This window comes from Lathamus discolor, chromosome 8, assembly GCF_037157495.1.
Source record: "Lathamus discolor isolate bLatDis1 chromosome 8, bLatDis1.hap1, whole genome shotgun sequence".
Lineage (NCBI taxonomy): Eukaryota > Metazoa > Chordata > Aves > Psittaciformes > Psittacidae > Lathamus > Lathamus discolor.
In genome coordinates, this window is record NC_088891.1 from 8,381,627 (window position 1) to 8,401,332 (window position 19,706).

The following is a 19,706-nucleotide window of genomic DNA, read 5'->3' on the forward strand; positions in this document are numbered from 1 at the left end:
ACACAGTGCCTAAATAGAAAAAAAATCATATATATATGTATATATATATGTTAACCAGTCTCTCCAGGTGTGGACAAACAGGGTCCTCGTCTTTGCTGTCTGGAAGTGCTGCTGGCAGGAGAGCACCCAACTTAGCTTGGAAACTGTGCCTTTATTATGAACTGCCCAGTTGCCCGGGGCACTCTGGCAGGTATGTAAGAGAACAAAACCAGAAATAGACCTGTCACCATGGGATTGCTTACTCAGGAAATACTGGAGCCAGGGGAAGGTGACAGACCAACAGCCCTTGAGAATGGGGTCCCCTGTTATCGGCTGCACAGAAGCGATGCTGGCAGCACCGTGGCTGGCTGGCTGTGGCCACTAACAAGCTGCAATGCTGTATGATGGGAAAGGAGCTCAGTCCTCCTCCCCCAGGCAGTGCTTGACCGGTTTGGGCTTTCTCCCAGGTTAAACTTGAGCACCCTCCCACCAGAAAGCACAAACATTTTCAAGAGGGTCTTTGCTGGGGAGCAGGTGGAGGTGGACCTCTCTCAAAGAGGGAAAAACATCTGGCTGGTCCCCTTAGACAGTATGTAAGCAAGCTCAACTTTGAACATGAGCACGTTCATCCAAGCTCACATCTGCCTTGATGCAATAGTTAGCTTTGGCCTTGGCATGAGGAAATATGTCCAAGTGATGTAGGGCTGGAGTGATAAGCCAAAACTGAGAATCTTCCCATGATTCTGTGATTCCATAAGGTTGCAGAACCTCACACAATGGTCCAGAGTAAGCAGAAGAGGGATTTCTTGAGCACTTCCAGAGCAGTCACAGGGGCCACACATTCCTCTGCCAGCACTTGCAGTGCTTGCACAAGGCCAAGATGAATTAGCGTGACAGAAGTACATGGACCTGTTTGAGCCATATCCCAAACACCATCCGGCCCAAGAAAGAAAAATTCAGCTAAAATTAGCCTGGACTAAATCTAAACATGTTTCTCTGCTCTCACAATGCAGACCCAAGAAAAGCAGAGATCCACAAGAGCCACCTCTGCTTTCCACATGTTCCATAATTGCCTGCATACCCAGAGGTTACTGTAAGGACGCAGAGTAAGCTCCCAACTGTCTGCTGCATGGCAGTTGAAGTTACGGTTCATCCTCAATGACCTGCTCATTGGCTTGAATCGTCTGTGGCGCAGACAGAATGAGAAACAGGACATTATTACAGCCATTGTGCATTCCCTGCCAAGGGCTAAGGCCCCTGCAAACACTTGCAGAACAAAACACACACTGGAAGGAGCCAGTCAAGAGATTGAAAGGCTCATTGAAACCCTTCTGAGACAGGGCAGGACTGTGAGTTCAGGTCCTGGGCCACAGAACTGAGCAAGTCTAGAAATACAAGTTGAAGTCACTTCTCATTCCAACACCTACATACCAAAAGAGAGGGTCCTCCAAGAGAAAGAACTTGGGAAGCAGCAGGCATGGGATACTGTGCGTTTACCACTCAGGCATGCTGAAGCTACAGCATCCAAGCAGTGACCTTCGGGGAGGGATGGATCAGCCCTGAGCCAGGAACTATGGAACAAGCACAGCTGGGGAGGAGGCGGCGGCCAGATTGGCTCTTGTTTTATTGATTGTGTTTGCTAAAAAAAGTCAAGGTTATTTTTGACCTGACTCTCCAACCATGTGGGCAGCAACCTAGAAGTGGCAGAAAGAGAACTGAGCTTGTTCCCAGTGACACGCAGACGTGTAACTTTCTGACGACTCAGCAGTGGGGTATGAGGGCCTTAGGGGGCCCCCCCATGGTCAAACCCTCCAGAAGTGACCACACTAGTCTGTAAATACAACTCCACAACCTCTGTTACAGCCTCCAAACAAAACCATGAGTTTCCTGAGCTTTGGTATGTTATTAAACATAGAACCACAGAATGGTTTGGGTTGGAAGGGACCTTAAAGCTCATTCAGCTCCAATCCCCCTTCCATAGGCAGAGACACTTTCCACTAGACAAGGTTGTTCCAACCGCCATCCAACCTGGCCTTGAACACTGCCAAGAATGAGGCACTCACAGCTTCTCTGGGCACCCTGTGCCAGCGCCTCAACACCCTCATAATATAGAATTTCTTCCTAATGTCTAATCTAAATCTATGCTCTGTCGGTTTGACAGATACACAACACCCATGAAGTGAGAGACAAGAGAAGCAACAGTAGAAATAAATACATACACACACACATATATAGAATAATAGCTGCTTTACATGAGAGTGCAATACAGGGAAATAGCATCACCTTGAATTAGGTACACAGGTCAGAAAGGGACTGAGTCCTTTAAGCTACACAGACACTTCCCTTTGCAGGGACTTTCGGAAATGGCTCTTCCCCTTTTTAATCTGATTTTTCAACTTGGCAGGAATTGCACCCTTGCTCCTGGAAGTCTTGGTTCACAGGCATCTCAAAGGTACACCAGAAAAACCATTTTCTTTGGTTCCCTATTGCTTTGGAAACAACAGCATCACTTTGCACTGTCTGGGTTCACCTGAATCCACTTTAAAGACAAAACAGGAACACATCTTATTCTGAAAGCTCAAGGATTCAAGCTGTGATTGCAAAATTGGCAATGGCTGCAAAGGAAAGCAAACCAACCAAGAAACTCCACCCCTAAAGCAAGTCCCTTTTCATGTCCTGCATTCTCTCAGCTAGCTCCCCCTCTTTTCTTTCCAGGGTTGTGCTTGCCCTAGAAATCTTACATCCTCTCAATTGCTCCTGAAGACCACGACCTTCCCTTGTCCTCTGCCTCGGTTCATTAACCTGGCAGGAACACGGGTGCTGGGCTCACGCCAAGTAAAGATGTGACAACTCCCAGCCCTACGCTGATCTCTGCAATCAGGCACGGAGGTATGAATTGCAGTCAGTGGGTTACTCCCTCCTCCCTGCAAACATCTCTAAATAGATATTCCCATGGCATTCCTCAGTTATTACTGAGGTAAGCTGCTCTTCTGCAAGACGCAATAGCTTCAATACCATACTTGACAAATCCCAAACTGCTCACCGCGTACATATCCACCTAAACTTGTTTCCAACTTCTAATGGAGACCATATGAGATGCATCACTAACACAGATGTGATTGCTCATTTTACTTGGTGGGGATGGAGGCTAGGGGTTGTTTCTTTAAATACTTGCTTACTTCACATCTATTTGGAGGGTCCTGCTGGGTCAGGTCTCCTTGAACAACGGAGCTGTCATTATACCATGTCTTCTACAGACAGATCGAAGTCCACCTTAGGAGTAGCTAGGGCTCTACCCTTCCAACTCATATTGAAACACTGCACCAGAACTCCTCTGCTCTTTCCATTTCTTACCCAAATGTACTCACAAGCATTTTACATCCATCTTCTCTTGTGTCAAAACTGGTTTTGCTTAAGCAGCTCTCTTCCCTTCCTGCCATTTCTTCCTTCCTCCTTTAAAAGCAAGGGCCAGACCCACCCAGCTATAATTCATAAGCTACATGAGGCCAGCTCTTCTAAGACAGTGTGTCTGTACCCAGCAGTGATGTGCAAGGCAAATTGTCTCAAGTGCATTGAAGAGATGCTAACCCAAGTCCCAGAAGTGATGCAGATATATTGCTCAGGCAGAGCCCTGATAGCAAGGTTATTTTTCTTCTGGCTTCAGACCCAGCGCAACTGACGCTCACACTTGGTGACCTATACAAGAAGGACCACTGTGATAAACACTGTGTTAGAAAATGGCTATTTTATTCATCAGCCTATTTAAGTTCCTTTTTCTTGAACAAGAGCAACTGAAAACACAGAGCAATCTCCAGGAGGTCTCACTTGTGTAACAGCAACAACAACCCTGCAGTTACACAGGAAAAACCATGACATGCAGCCTGAGATCACACTGGCATTTACCACAGCCCCATCAGCCTGGAGGGCTCATTTTCACCCCACAATTCACCATTGCACCAAGCATTTCTATCCACCATTTCTTTCCAACTGCCATGATTTCCCGGCTGGCAACAAAAGCCCCATTGCACCCACATTTGTATCCATCCCAATTTGCATCAGATTCTCTGTTGGCTTTGCTACTGGAGTTCTTCCCCTTGCCATCTTCACCCCACACTGTGCTCCCACAGCTCCAGCAATGTGCCAGCAGAGAAGCCCATGAGCACACTCCTGCCTTTCATGCCACTGTCCTAAACAAAAGCAGGATCCAACATCATCTCCAAGGAACCTCAGCGGTTTTCTCCTCTTTCAACACCTCCCACCATCACTTCTGTTATCCAGCTCTGCACCTACAACAGCTGGGCTGTGCTCTGTCTTCTCCAGAAAAACAAACCACTTACGTAATGCAACATCATATTAACCTCTCACCTCTCACCATTTCCTCTTCGCTGAGGAAATCAGTTAGCTTTCCAAAGATACTGGATAGCCTGACAAAAGCGAACTTTAGGAGGCCAACACAGCACGGTGTCTCAGCCTCAAGGTACCCGCATGCCATGACTTTACAACTTGTTTAAAGCCTTGCAGACCACTGCAGTCAGAGCAATGGTCAACCCTCAACTTGTGTGCTGTGTCCCAGTTAACAGCAAGCTTGTGAAGCATGAAGCCCTGCTTACCAGCTCCACATCTCACAAGGATCACATCTCACTTACAGATCACAAGGCACTGTGTGAAGCCAGTAAGGCTGCAGGTTTCTTTGCCTCCCATCACACAGACACAGAGAGAGTTTAGCAATCCTGGTGACCATATGGTCAGCAAGCCACACAGTTTAGGTTTCAGATAGTCTCCAGAAATGCCTGTACCTTGCCCCGCTTGCCACCAACCCCAGGGGAGCAGCGGTTCCTTTTGTTCCCAGGACACCGTGCCATGAGGTGTTTGACAACACAGGCTGGTGTCACCTTGAGACCACACAGCAGACCTGCACAGCTCCACATGCCCCCCTTCTACGTGCCCATGCAGGCAAGGGAGGCTAGAATATCCACTGGGATTTAGATACAGCCAGGCTCACATGTTCCTGTGCATGAGGCAGAGATGGAAAACAGTTTCTGCCAGTTTACCAAGTGACTAGCTTGGGGCTACTTAATGTGTCTGGCCTCCCTTCACCCTCCTCATACGACAAGGATAATATTTATCTAATCTCTATCAGCTTCTCAAGCTCTGCAGTCAATAGCTAAAAGCTGCTCTTGATAAGCATCAAGTATTATATAGCCTGTGTACACACGTGCTACCAAATCTATATCTAACCCAGACCAGAGGGAGCAACTTTTTCAGGATGCCATCAACTCCAATGACTGCCAGAGGAGATGACACATCCCTGTTAGAGCCATGCTGTGCTAGTGCCACTGCTTGTGTTTGGGCACCAGGCAGTGAATAAGTCGGACACCAGCAAGCAGGCAGCATCCCGGCATACAGGTTTTATATATGTATTTCTGTATATTATAGATATATATATATTATAAGTATATATAGGAAAGATAAGCAGAGTTTTGAGTCCTGTCTCTTGTAGAGCAACTGGAAAATTGATACATCATCCAGGCACATGATACCTCAACAATCCAGACAGAAACATTGGCTTTCAATTACCCCGTATGTTTAGCATCATAAACAAACCTCCTGGCGCACCAGCTCCAGACCATGCAAATACGAATTTGATTGCAGAGGGGGAACAGAGGGAAGACATCTCTTAAAACCCTTGACTAGCAAGAGCTGCCTCCTCCAAGCAAAGGTGTGGGAGATGTTGATGGGAAGACCTGGAAGCTGGGAAACCCATGGCACTGGGGCAGGTCCCACACCCGGGGGCAAAGCACAGCCACAGTGGGGACTGCCAGCTCCTTTTACCCATCCTTCACATCTCCCATGAAGGGCTAAGGAAGCCATAAAGGAATCAGTGATCTTCCACAGCATTATAAGGCACTTATAGCATATATTTCATAACCAGATGCATGAAGACTTGATTCCCTCAATATGGAAGTTATAAAAGTGAATTGGTAACTGAGCATTAAAGGCAAGTGCTGCTGAATAAAGACTTAAGAGGTCAATATCTTCCCCATTTAAAGGGTGGTCTTCCCATTCCCAAAACCACATGGAAAGGTCACCTAGCAATGGATAAGTTTACATCATTAAGGATAATTTGAGGTCAGTGGAAAGGGGGTGGAAGAAGGGGGAGAAAGCAAATCCAGCTTTGTAGAAACAATTAGGAGCATAACGCCACAGTGTAATTGTGATTCGTCAAGGTAACAGTCATAAAACACACCACTGTGACGCAGCTCTCTCTGCACCAACAGATCTGCTCCTCTTGCTGAGACCATGTAGGGTACCTTGGTGCTTCAGAGGATGCCAGGGGGATGCACCCATTCCCCATGGAACCCTACAATCCAAACCAGGCCCTACCTTTCCAGAAAGGCTGGGCAAAGGAAAAAGCTCCCAATCCTTGCCACTGGGGAGGGCATATGAATGATACAGCCATGCACAAGCCACCACAGCGTGGTGTCTTAATGGTCTTCCTGGAGAAACCCAACAGCTACTCACCAGCAACTCACAGAACACAAGGCACTCAGAGGAGAGGGCTTGCCTTCAGGACTCCATTCAGATGAGCCCTGACAAGTTTCATGCTCACCCCAACTGCATTTGCCTGGCTCCAGGCCAGCAGGAGCAACCCCTAAGTGCAGAAGAGCCGCTACAGCCACACTATCTAACAAGACTGCCATATAAAAGCACCCTACTGTGGAAGATATGAGAAACAGCTTTAAGCTTGGCTGAACACATTTTTTTCCAGGCACTACTATTAAGACATGCTGCCTGGCACCTGTAAAGGCACAGAGGAGCTGTACTTAAGGAAGAGAGAGAAAGTGCCTGTTTAAAAACAAACAGCAGTGCCAACATGACTCGGACCTCACCCTTTGCTTTTGTCCTCGAGGACACGAAATCCTCTCAGGCACAGGGTGCTCTATGCCCCACATTCATACATTCACCTGTTTTCCCTCTAAGATCCTCCAAAGCCTTCAGCTCACCCCAGGACAGCTTCCACATCCTGCATTAGCTCCAGCTTGTGACTTATGGAACAGAGAACATCCCGTCCAGGGACAATGTACCAGTATTAGTAGAGGACAGCAGGTTGCCTGGACCCAGCAGGGACAGATTGCTGTGGCACATGGGAAGGAGGATGTTCCGTTACTGCATCCTACATCCAGAATGCTTCAGTGCATGAAGTTATGCCTAGTCACTCGCTTTCAGAAAAGAAGAAAGAGGTGTAAGTGGGACTGCAGAACCATCCGCGGGTCCTGAAGGAGTTGGCGAATGAAGTTGCTAAGCCACTGGCCATCGTATTTGAAAAATCATGCCAGTCAGGTGAAGTTCCTGACGACTGGAAAAAGGGAAATATAACCCCCATTTTCAAGAAGGGGAAAATGGAAGACCCAGGAAATTACAGACCAGTCAGTCTCACCTCTGTGCCTGGTAAAATCTTGGAGCACATTCTCCTGGACAACATGCTAAGGCACATGAAAAACAGCAAGGTGCTTGGTGACAGCCAGCATGGCTTCACTAAGGGGAAATCCTGCCTGACCAATTTGGTGGCCTTCTATGATGGGGCTACAGAATTGATGGATAAGGGTAAAGGTGTCATCTACCTGGACTTGTGCAAAGCGTTTGACACTGTCCCACACGACATCTTTCTCTCTAAATTGGAGAGACATCAATTTGATGGATGGACCACTCAGTGGATAAAGAACTGGCTGGATGGCCGCACACAAAGAGGTGTGGTCAATGGCTCAATGTCTGGCTGGAGACCGGTAACGAGTGGTGTCCCTCAGGGATCGGTGTTGGGACCGGTCTTGTTTAACATCTTCATCACTGACATGGACAGTGGGATTGAGTGTGCCCTCAGCAAGTTTGCCGATGACACCAAGCTGTGTGGTTTGGTTGATACGCTGGAGGGAAGGGATGCCATCCAGAGGGACCTTGACACGCTTGTGAGGTGGGCTGATGCCAACCTTATGAAGTTCAACCATGACAAGTGCAAGGTTCTACACCTGGGTCAGAGCAATCCCAGGCACAGCTACAGACTGGGCAGAGAAGAGATTCAGAGCGGCCCTGCAGAGAAGGACTTGGGGGTGCTGGTCGATGAGAAAATGAACATGAGCCGGCTGCAGTGTGCGCTTGCAGCCCAGAAAGCCAACCGCATCCTGGGCTGCATCAAAAGGAGAGTGACCAGCAGGTCGAAGGAGGTGATCCTGCCCCTCTACTCTGCTCTTGTGAGACCTCACCTGGAGTACTGTGTGCAGTTCTGGTGTCCTCAACATAAAAAGGACATGGAACTGCTGGAACAAGTCCAGAGGAGGGCCACGAGGATGATCAGGGGACTGGAGCACCTCCCGTATGAAGACAGGCTGAGGAAGTTGGGGCTGTTCAGCCTGGAGAAGAGAAGGCTGCGTGGGGACCTAATAGCAGCCTTCCAGTACCTGAAGGGGGCCTATAGGGATGCTGGGGAGGGTCTCTTCATCAGGGACTATAGTGACAGGACAAGGGGTAACAGGCTCAAACTTAAACAGGGGAAGTTTAGATTGGATGTAAGGAGGAAATTCTTTCCTGTTAGGGTGGTGAGACACTGGAATGGGTTGCCCAGGGAGGTTGTGAGTGCTCCATCCCTGGCGGTGTTCAAAGCCAGGTTGGATGAAGCCTTGTGTGGGATGGTTTAGTGTGAGGTGTCCCTGCCCATGGCAGGGGGGTTGGAACTAGATGATCTTGAGGTCCTTTCCAACCCTAACTATTCTATGATTCTAAGTGCTGTGGGCTGCAGTACAACTGCCATCACAACAAATACCCTCCTTAATATCCCATCGCTATTACTTGGCTAGCTCTAGAATAAAGCACCCCTGGAGTCCTGAACAAGAACTGAAGCATTCAAAATCATCCAAGTGTTGAAGCAACCTCATTTATCAGAGATGAGCTACAATGCAAAAGCTTCAGGAAGAAGCTCCCATCATCTTCTGCACAGCGAATGGGGTTGGGGGACAGTGTCCCTGAATCCCCATGTGTATAGGTTGGGCTCCTGGCTCAGCCTCAGCTCCCTGCCCACCATCTCGTCACCTCCTCTTCTTCATTGCCTATCACTGTCTGACCCCTGCACGCTCTCAGACACCACCTGAAGTAAGAGCAGGAGATGGGATGAACACTTCAGTCTTGGAGACATGGACATAAATACACCTTGAGGTGATGCATCAGCAAGAGCTCACCCCCTGCCTGCAGCAACAGCTGTAGCTCACTCCCTTTTTCCTTTAGGTGGCAGAATCAAAAAGTCATGATATTTCCCCAAAAAGGCATTTCTTTTGTTACTCTCCAGCAGGAAAGCCTGAAGAGCCAGTCCTATGTGCCCAAATACGTGCTTCCCATTGTTACACATGGATCTTGGATGCATGAAGCAGAGGCTCCTGTTTAGGACCTGCACATGTCTGATCACACTGCATCTCCAGAATAGCCATGCAGCCAGCTGGGATGGAGAGGGCAATCCAAGGACAGAGAAAAACAATTCCCATAGGAGTTTTACACCAGGGTGTGGCAGCACTCTTTGCTTTACACGGCACGGGAGACCAAAAGAGCTCCCATTTTTAGGCAGCTCCCCAGGCACCTGCCACACCAAAGGAAAGATGCTTCCATCCATAGGATTTCATATGCAGTGAGAGCCAGCAGCGTACAGCGTTTCATGGTTTTTAAAGATCAAAAGAGCATTTGACAGAGGAAGCAGCACCCTGGTCCAAATCAACTTCAGTAATTACATTATGCTTTATGAAACCCTCCCTACATCTTCAAACTGAAGTCAGATCCCCTCACGTTCATATCCCCAAACAGGTCTGGGGCTTTTCAGAAATTAATATATATATATACATATAAATTGATACAGGCAAAGCTGCCAAGCTCTGCTGCAAATGCAGGTGTTCCTCTCCTGAAGAGCACAGTGCTTATGCACATTAGCAAGACAAGGAGAGCTACTAAAGGTACAAGATCACTGGAGTTCAGCTTGGCAGGAGTGACTCTCAGTACAGAGTAGTGCCAAAGAGCATGTGGTAGAAAGGAGCTTCCCAAAAAGGCACAGGGCCTTTGTGATGTTCAAGCCCATGTCCTGATATAAGCTTAGCTAGGACCCAAAGGGGAGCGCTGCCAGCCACATGCATGCATTGCACTTCATGGTGTGCTAAAGACAGAAAAGGGGTGGAGGAGGAAAAGGAGAATTCTCCCACAAACTGGCTGTTACAGTGATACATGGTGCTGGGAATGAGGAGGCAGAAGGGAGAGTCCAGCAAGAGCAGACACAAGAGCCAGAGGTGGGGCTGCACAAGCACTGCAGTGAGAGGAGGCTGTGGTCCTTAATCCGGACCCATTGCCCTTTCTGGGCCTTTTCCACAGCATCTCTATTTGGGAGCCTTTTACATCCACATCAGCTTCATCTCAAGTCTGTTTCAATGTAGCTGCGCATTTCTGGGCTGATCCTTCCCACTGCTCCCAAAAGCAGCACGGAACAGAGAGCTTGGAGCTGCCAAAGGGTCCCTCTGCTACTGCATGGTCATGGCTATTTAGCAGCCAAATCCAGCACTTTCCTTCAGTCCCCCCTCCCACTTTACCCTCCTCCTCTCCCCCGCAGCTCCACCACCCCCATAGCACGGCTCATCCCATTTCCAGCTTTCCCACACAGCCGAACATCAGGAAAGCCGCTGCCCAAGCAAGGAGAGAGGAGAGGAGAGCCAATCTTCCTTGGGCTCGGATCCTGCTCCCATGAAGCGTTTGTTTTCCCAAACGGCCCCCAGGGAGCCTGAACTTTGATCCTCCAGCGTTTTGGCTCCTCGGATGTTTATGAAGCTCTAGCTAGCGGGCAGCAATGCCCAGCTGGGCTGGCTGCAGGCCAGGCTCCCAGCCGCTCCGCTCAGGACAGCCACGGGCAGAGCAGCTCCAACGTGCAAGGAGAATTGCCAGGGTCCCCGTTACTTCCATGGCATGGAAGATCTGCCTGCCCAGCCCACCAGTGGCTCCCCATAAAGCCAAAGCACTGGGAAGACCCTCCATAGAGTTTATGTTGAGCCAACTACCACGATGCCTCCCCCAGGTTTTTATATGCATTGCAAACAAATCACAGCCAGCTCTGCCTATCCCTCCCTGGCGAGGAAGGCTTTGGTCCACTTCCCAACCAGAAAAAAACACCTCCCCTATTTCCAGCCCCCCAAGCTTTTCCTACAAGAGGGACACACACCAGCTTGCTCTTATTGCAGACATGTAGAGCAGACCCATCACTCAGGAGCAGAGGGATGTACAGATTAAGATATGGCGACTCAGAGCTCTACCCTTTCCAGGATAACATACATTTTGTGGGAAATCAGCTGGGTCTGAAAAGGAAAAGCTAAGCAGCAAACCTATGAACATGACACAGGCAGGAGAAGGGAAGAAAAGAGAGCAGAGGGGAGCAGACACTTTAAAAGCTCCTCTCCCAGTGCTCTACTTTGTTTATATAAACATGAAAAAAAGCACCTTGAAGAAAAGCTAAAGACAACCCTGTGACAGCCAGAGACACTGCTAACCGGGTTGTTGTGTTTGAGCTGATTTGAAACAGCAAATCTGGGGACCATTTCCGTCTCATGTCACAGCTCGGTCTGCCTCTCTTCTAGGTAAAGGCATAACTGAACTATAGAGAAGCCTCTGCTCATCCAGCGCCCTGACAGAGCACTCCAAAACCAGCTTCCCTGACCGAACATTTGCCCTTCGCTCCCTATGGGCACCTCCTTCACCAGGGCCAAAGGGAGGGTGAAGCCTTGGGCTCACACTATCCAAACACACTGCTGTTGAGCTGCACTGGCTGTTAAGCAAATATGCTTTCATTTACACCAGGAGCAAGGCAGGAGCACACAACCTGAGCAACTGCAGCTTGACCAACACTTGGCAACTCATTAACCCAGTGCTGACATTGCCACCCTTTGCTAGCAGGCTGGAAGATGCTGTTCATCACCAGGATTTGCTTGGAGGGTAAAGACCACAACAGTGAGAAGCAATAGCATACCGTCCTAGACAGGCCATGCTCCACAGCACAAGGCCACATCCGCCTGTACAAGACGCAAGTATAGACATGATAAGCCCAGTAGCTTAGTGCTCCTGAAAATGAGCCTCCTATTTCTGCAGCATTCCCAGGAGGCTGGCATTAAACTGACAGCAATGAGATCTCACAGGAGCATTTGAGGACCCCACAGGTCCTGCTCAGTTTAGTGGAGAGGCCACGAGCGAGGAAGCCAGGCTGCACCTCCTGACGGTGCCTGCCCTTTCACTACATGGTCTGGAGATGTATTGAACTGCACACATGTCTTTTTGGCACTGTTTAGGGTCACGGAGCAATTTCAGAGAAAGCAGATCATCGGATGAAGACCTTCCAGGGACATTTTGTTGTTGTTGTTGGATTTTCCTCCCCTCAAACTTGGTTTCTGCTCCTGGGCAGCTGGAGAGCCAGGAGAGTCCGAGCTCCAGCCCAACCTCAGAGCAAACCACATGAGCCCAGAGAGCTGTCAGCAAAGGGAAGCTGGTTCTGCACAAAGAATACAGACATTGTCTGCCACCGGCCCCGCAGCTCTCCAGGGAGTAGCCTGGCTCACTCACAGCCCACAGCAGCTGGGGCCCAAGAACCTGCACCATGTGCCAGGCTGGGGCTTAGTGGGGATGGCAGCTGGTGGGGACAGCCCTCCTGCACACCGACTCCTTCTCCCTCTGTGGATACCACAGTGGGATGGAGAAGGGCTTCCCTCATTCTCTGCAGCAGGAGGGCTGGGACCAGGCATCACCAACCTATGTGGCCAGCAGCAATCCACCAATATGTCCTCACCTACAGCCTCCCTGCCCCAGCCTTGTGGGATGCCCACAAGGGAGCTCACCAGGAAGCCAGCAGACCTGCCCAAGAGCCTCTCCAAACCTAGAGCCACCACCAAACCACAGATAAGCCCCAACGGCACTGGGTCAAGCCACTCTGATCTCTTCTGCTGCAATGCCAAGGCTCAGATTTAACTTCTGTGTCCTGGGTTCAGCAGCAGCAGTCATTTTTCTCCTTCTTAGTAGCTGGTGCAGTGCTGTGGTTTTGACTTTCAGCCTGGGAACAGCACTGATAACACCGACGGTTTTAGTTGCCGCTCAGTAATGTTTAGTCTGACCAAGGACTTTCTGAGTCTCACGCTCTGCCAGGGAGGAGGGGAAGCCAGGAGGAAGCAGAGACAGGACACCTGACCCAAACTAACCAAAGAGGTATTCCATACCACAGCACGTCATGCCCACTATATAAACTGGGGGCAGTTACCCAGAAGGGCTAGATCACTGCTTGGGTTGGGCTGGGTATCGGTAGGCAAGTGGTGAGTGGTTGTATTCTCTTCCCTCGTTGTTTCCCTTACCATTATTGTTGTTGATGGCAGCAGCAGTGGTTTGTGTTATACCTTAGTTATCGGACTGTTCTTATCTCAACCCGTGGGAGTTACATTCTCTCTATTCTCTTCCCCATCCCTCTGGGAGCAGGGGGAGGAAGGGCAGGGAGAGAGAGAGTGGCTTCGTGGTTCTGAGTTACCGGCTGGGCTTGAGCCACAACACTCTAGGATAGGACACAGTGAAACTGTGCCAGGCTTGTGCGCTTCGCCACATTCATAGAATCATAGAATGGTTTGGGTTGGAAGGGACTTTAAAGATCATCTGTTTCCTACCCCAAAGCTTTCAGCCCTAAAAGCATCATTTGTAGCCCTTCTAGCTGTGATTCTCAGCAAGGGCAGGAGGCAGAGGAGAGCAAAGCAGGACGTGGATGGAAGGCAGAGTGCAAAGCCAAAGTGGCACTGGGATGCTCCAAGGCCAGAAGCTGCAGCTCCCTCCCCTGGGCCCTACGGGAAAGCAGGGGCAGGTGAAAGGCATTCCTGACTCCAAAGGCCCCCAGCACTGCTGGAATCACCTTGCCAGCAATGAGCACAGCAATGCCACCAGCTTGGGAAATCACCCTGTGCATTGGCAGCTGCAGCATCTTCCACGGCTCCCCCGAGAGCCACAGCACACACCACCTCCGTGCAGCACAGCCCTGCAGGCTCCTGCCCCTTTCCCAGCCCCACAGGGGCATCCCAGCAGCACAATGCAAGCACCAGCTCTGGTTTCCATATTTTAGGCAGTGAGAGCATCAGGGCTGCCTGGCCATGGGGTCCCACACCAATACACCGAGCCAGGGAACTTCTCCTGGGCAAGAGACAGAACACCACCTTCTGAAGCCCACCTCCCACAATGACCGATGGCTGCTGCCCATGACTGCTTTCAGCTGGGTTGTTTTTGGTTTTTCACATCTTTCCCCTATCTCCCCTCTGAAGAATCCCGTAGTTGCTATGGAAATGGTCTCATCAGTATGGGTGGAGCGTAGCAGTACCAGCCAAAACTCCCTGTGGTTCCCAGTTCACACCAGTGCTTAGGAATTGGCAGTGCTGGATGTTATCCAAAGCTGCACAGGGGATACCCTGAGCTTAAAGCAGCACTTGGTGAGCAAGGCACACCAGGGAATCAGCAGCAGGGACCTGAAATTCACTCAGGGATAAACCAGGAAGAGAGATAATCAGGGCATCTTCACACTGGCTGAGGGATAAGAGGGTTATAAACAGCAAAAAGCTGCCATCTGCCCCATTGGTACCCTGGCCATGGGCAGGAGGTGACCACAGACAAGGGTAACAGGAGCAGAGCTGAGCCCTGCTCCCTGTTCAATGCACCCCTCTCTGTACTCACGCCTCTGATGTGAAGCTGGTAAGCAAGCAGGGTGTGAACAGCAACCATCAAGTTCTGTGAGGAGGGTCAGAGAGCAAAGCAAGAATCTTTCGCATCCAGCAAAGAGATCAGCATGTTGGGCAACTGCTACATGTCCCAGTGCTTCCCTCAGAGTCACCCGCTCCCATCCAACAGCCATGGCCACAGACCATTCAGGTTTTACACGGTGAGCTGATTCCTTGCTGAAAACATTGGCAGGGACTTTGCAGGTGAAGGTTCATCCTTTAACACTAGAGCTGGAAACAAGGTCTATGCCACTACCTAGGGCTCTCCCATCCCCAACCTCAGATCACTTCACGAATGGCACTTCAACCCTCATGCAACCTGATGCTACAAGCAACAACCTTCTGAGCTGTGTGGTGGACAGACATGTCGCCAAACCCTTGCCAGCACTCACTGTGGACTACCACACATGAAATGCTTTTCACAGCATCATTACATGCTTGGCAATAAGCGGGCTACAGATGTTTCCTCATGCATTTGTCTCCTGGAGTGGGGATTTTCCTACATTCAGTGCTGATACCACCAGGCAGATCTCACCATCCTCCCACCATTCCGGCCCTACATGAAGCCACTGGGGCTGTCACACAGCACATCCCGCTCTGCTCTCAGTCCTGCCTGCAAAGGGGGAAGCATGTAAGCATATGAGGCACTAGGGCATTTCCATTGGGCTGAGACATTACTGTTGCCAGGGTGGATCTGAGTGCAGCACAGGGCATTGCTGGTCCCTGCCAGTCCTTACAGGTGTACAACCCCAATTAAAGCTCTAAATAACAGTTTGCATTATCAGACTGCAAGCGGCATACCTACCTCAGGAGCCATTCATATCTTCAGTCTTGCCAGATCCTGAATGCTTTCCCAAAAGGATGCATTCAAGAGAACAACACAGGCTTGAGCTGTTACCAAATCACCCAGGCTTGGTCAGAGAAGCTGCAAACGGGAGCCTGTGCACCATCAATTATCCCTTCCCATCCAGATTTAACAAGTTCAAGACCTGAAGCATAAATTAGCAGCTGAAATGCTTCCACCCCCATCGTTCTGTCCCATGCCTGAGGAACACAGTCTCTCTTGCTCCCTGCTGGCAGAAATCTCATTGCACCAGCCCAAAACATCTTGTTCCACAGTTCTGGGGAGCTGTTATTGGAAGAAGCTGCCTGCAAAGCAAAAGAACTCTCTACAAAAGCAAATGGAGAAGCCCAAATCACCCCTGCTTGGACCAGGGATAGCAAACCCAGGCTGGAGCCAGGGGAGCAGCCGGCCACCACATGACATTGCCACCTCCATTTCATGCTATGCCAGCACACATCACCATCCCTCATGCAGCATCTCTAAAGGCCTGGAGACAGTGCAGTTTAAGCTCCCATAGTCCCTTTATCCCCTGTGACCAAAAAGCAACAGAGGAGGGACCATCCCATTCCACAGAAAACTGAAACACAGACCAAGAAAACAGCTTATCCCTCATCATACAGCAAACCTTTCAGGATGCTTAAAGATGCACATCTCCCAACATCCACCCTTTCATCATCTTTACTCCAACCCAGGCGTCCCCCTCCAAGCCTCAGAAGCAGGTGGTTGCCTGGGTGCACCCCACAGCATCCCAAGATTCCCAGTGGAAAGCTGCCGGCTGCACCCATTGCTTGAATAGCAGCACAGCGCCTCAAATCAAAACTCCCCACAGCCAACACAGCGAATAAGATTACAACAAATATAAACTAATGATACAGCTGTCAAGACAGATTAGACTGCACAGTGTAAAAAATTGCAGGGCTGTTTAGTCACAACAATATAAGATTAATTTATCAATACAGCTTATGTGGCACTGGAGAGATAGCAAATTGAATAAGTGAATCTTTTCTACACCTTGCACGAGAAGGGAGGCTCAGACCCGATGGGCGCATGGGCCTGGATGCAGGCTGGGATCAACCTGAGGAGGCTGATTGGATACAGCCCAGGGGTTCTGCATCCCCATTCCATGCCTGGGCATGGGCACATGTCCCACCCACATGCATGCCTTCCCTTCTGCAGCACAAGGATGCTGCCCCATCAACATATATAGAGGCTGCTGCTGCAGGCCGGGACTTCCCAGACCCCTTTCCACAAGCTCCTCCAAGTCCAGCGTTACACGACTCAGGCTGTTTGTGTTGCCTAACCTTTAAGCTCTGTCTTAGTTACAGCATGTGTTCTGGTGCACACAGCAATCAGAAGCAGCGATACACAGTGCTAACGCATGCAAATATATGCACAGTCACCTCCACCCTTTGGGGGGCTAAGCCCTGGACTTGAGGACCTGAGAACATCTCTCAACAGCTCCCAACAAGCAGGAATTCAACCCACAGGTCCTTAGGAGATGCTTCCTTATTCATCCCGCATCTTCTGCCCAAAGACTACAACACCTCCAGTGGGCCCCTATCATTTCAGATCTCTCATACGTTGCCATCTGTGGGTTAAAAATGTGCAAGTAAATAAATAGCTGCAGCGATAATGAGCCAAGGTTTCGATCTGTGAAGGTGAGAGCACAGCAGCACCCGCCAATGCGAAGGAAGCACCCGTTTCTATAAATATTGAAATCCGGTAATTATCATCATTAGAACTGGTTGTGATTTAGCCATAGCTCAAGCCCAACAAGTAAGAATGGCATTTATCTGCCACAATTAGAACAGCTAAAAATACCTCGCAAATCTTGCCTGGTTCAGCCCCATCCCACCACCACCATCACCACCCAGCAGGCTCAGCCTTGGGCAGCGATTAGTGCCAAGAGGGGGACCATCATAGGGTGAAGAAACCATGTACTCCCCCAAGAAGACCGAGACACCAGCGCAAGGCTACCCTATCTTTGAGGAACTCTTCCCAGCTCTGCTCCATGGCTTTCTCCCTAACTCTGGTTCAGCCCAGCAAATTCCTGCCCTGCTGCACTGGCTTGCCAGTGCAAGATGTATTATAGAATCATAGAATGGTTAGGGTTGAAAAGGACTTCAAGATAATCTAGTTATGACCCCCAAAGATGGCAACATCCCCTAGAGCAAGCTGCGTTTTCCATACTGAAAGTTTCTTTGCATTTGTACCAAAAGGCACAGATTTGCTTTAAAAGGCAGATGGAAAAGCCTGACTCACCAAAGCCATCCCACTGGCAGTGGGGGGCAATGGCCCTGGTAGCATCCAATTGATGGAAATAACCATGACTCAAGGACATGGGTTTTCTCACCTCGTGAGAAGACTACAGTTATGCCAAGAACCTCCACACACTCACCAGCTCTTTCAGTCCTCAAACAAGTGCTGAAGGACCCCAAGAACTCAGCGTGACAGATACCAGACAGTTCACCCTTCGTGGGGGAACTTGCTGGAAGATCGCATCCTTCCTGACTTGTATGGGCAGGGATCAACCCTTCATATAAAATCCTGTGAGGGGCATCAAGCTACAGTATCCTACCTCCGCAAGGTGACCAGGGACCACCTTTCCACAAGCCTTTAAACAAGAAGGGACTCAGCCATCCTCCCTTGGGGAAACTGCACTCCAGCAGTTTCTGTGATGATAAACACATGCCTGTGGGGTGCAGATGTTGCAGGAGGCAGCACCTCAAGGCAGCTACAACCACCTCTCAGCTTCCCACCCAAGCCCACAACCCAGAAAATCTCCATCTACTGACTCAAATCACTCCGGGCCATTTCCTCCTGCTTGCTCCAAGACCTTCCCTGAGGAAACGTGCCCGGCTGCCTGGTCAGGGATGTTCTCTCTGACAGTCACGGTGAATATTCTCCCCCGCTCACTGGATAATATCTGGAAAGGGCCGTGAAATGGGCAGCTTAGCAGGGGTGAAAGCTCTGAGGTGCTTGCTGCCAGGTCTCAACAGCAGCCCAAATATTCATGCTGGCCCCATGGACCACCACCTGCTCCTCTCCAAAATGCCTCCAAGCCCTGGGACTTGCTCAGCCCCCAGCCTCTGAGGGTAATCTGATCCCTCCAATGGATTTCTTTTCCCCTTGTTTGCTTCTGAACGCTCTCCAGTTTGTCAATATTCCTGCAATAAGGTGCTTCAATCTGAGGCCACATTCCTGGAGGAGTTTCTTATGATTATTTGGGGGGGAGGGGGTGGTCCTATTAATTTGGGGTTTTTTAATGGGAAAAGCCAGTCCATAGCTCTGCTCCCACAGCTCCCCCTCTCCCCAAACACAGCCCATTGCTATTTGCTTAGGGCCCTAAGCCAGTTTTCAGTCCATTTGGCAGCATCATATCCAAGGCAAACTGAACTAATTTTAAGAGTAAGATTTGGCGAGACACTATATCAAATGCTTTGCTAAATCCAAATATATTAGGATTTCCACGTTCTGCTCAGCCACTAATTTTGTGATTCCATCAAAAAAAAAAGAAAGAAAAAGCAATCAGGTTTGTCTGGCAAGATTTATTCTTCCTAAATCCCTGCTGTTATTGCTCATGCTTTCCTTATCCTCTAGTGCTTCACTTTCTTAATACTGCAGGACTGGAAGTGTTTGCTGGAAATGTATTTTTGCTGTTTATATGGATTCAGAAGATCTGCCTCTGCTCTCCTCCGCTGCCCCCTGCCTTCCCCACTGCTGTCAGCATCCCTGTGCTGCCACCCTACACATCTCCTGCTCCCGAAGCCAGAGCACAGCAGTAGCATAAGCCCAGTGTTAACGCACAACTGGCCTCAGACACGAGATACAGGAGAAAAACTAATCCAAACCCAAAAAAGGATGTTTGGCAGCAGGAGAAAGGTCTAAAGGAAACATCCAGCTGGGTCAAGCCCAGGTCCATCACAGACCACTTCCAGCAGTGTGAGCGGATGATATTAATGCCTGAATCAGCCATGCTAGAGCATCACCTCATTCCTATTACAAGTCTTCTGGCAGCTGCCCTGTGGGTGATGAGGCAGAGTTGAGCTATAGATGACACCGGTCAGTGCCTTCCCAAAGGACATGCA

At 49.7% G+C, this 19,706-nt stretch overlaps 1 protein-coding gene across 11 annotated transcripts in view; it reads right to left on the reverse strand.

Moving 5' to 3' along the window:
• The window catches only part of NTRK3 (neurotrophic receptor tyrosine kinase 3), a 210,112-nt gene that overhangs the window by 173,885 nt on the left and 16,521 nt on the right, over window positions 1-19,706 (reverse strand). The window lies entirely within an intron of this gene.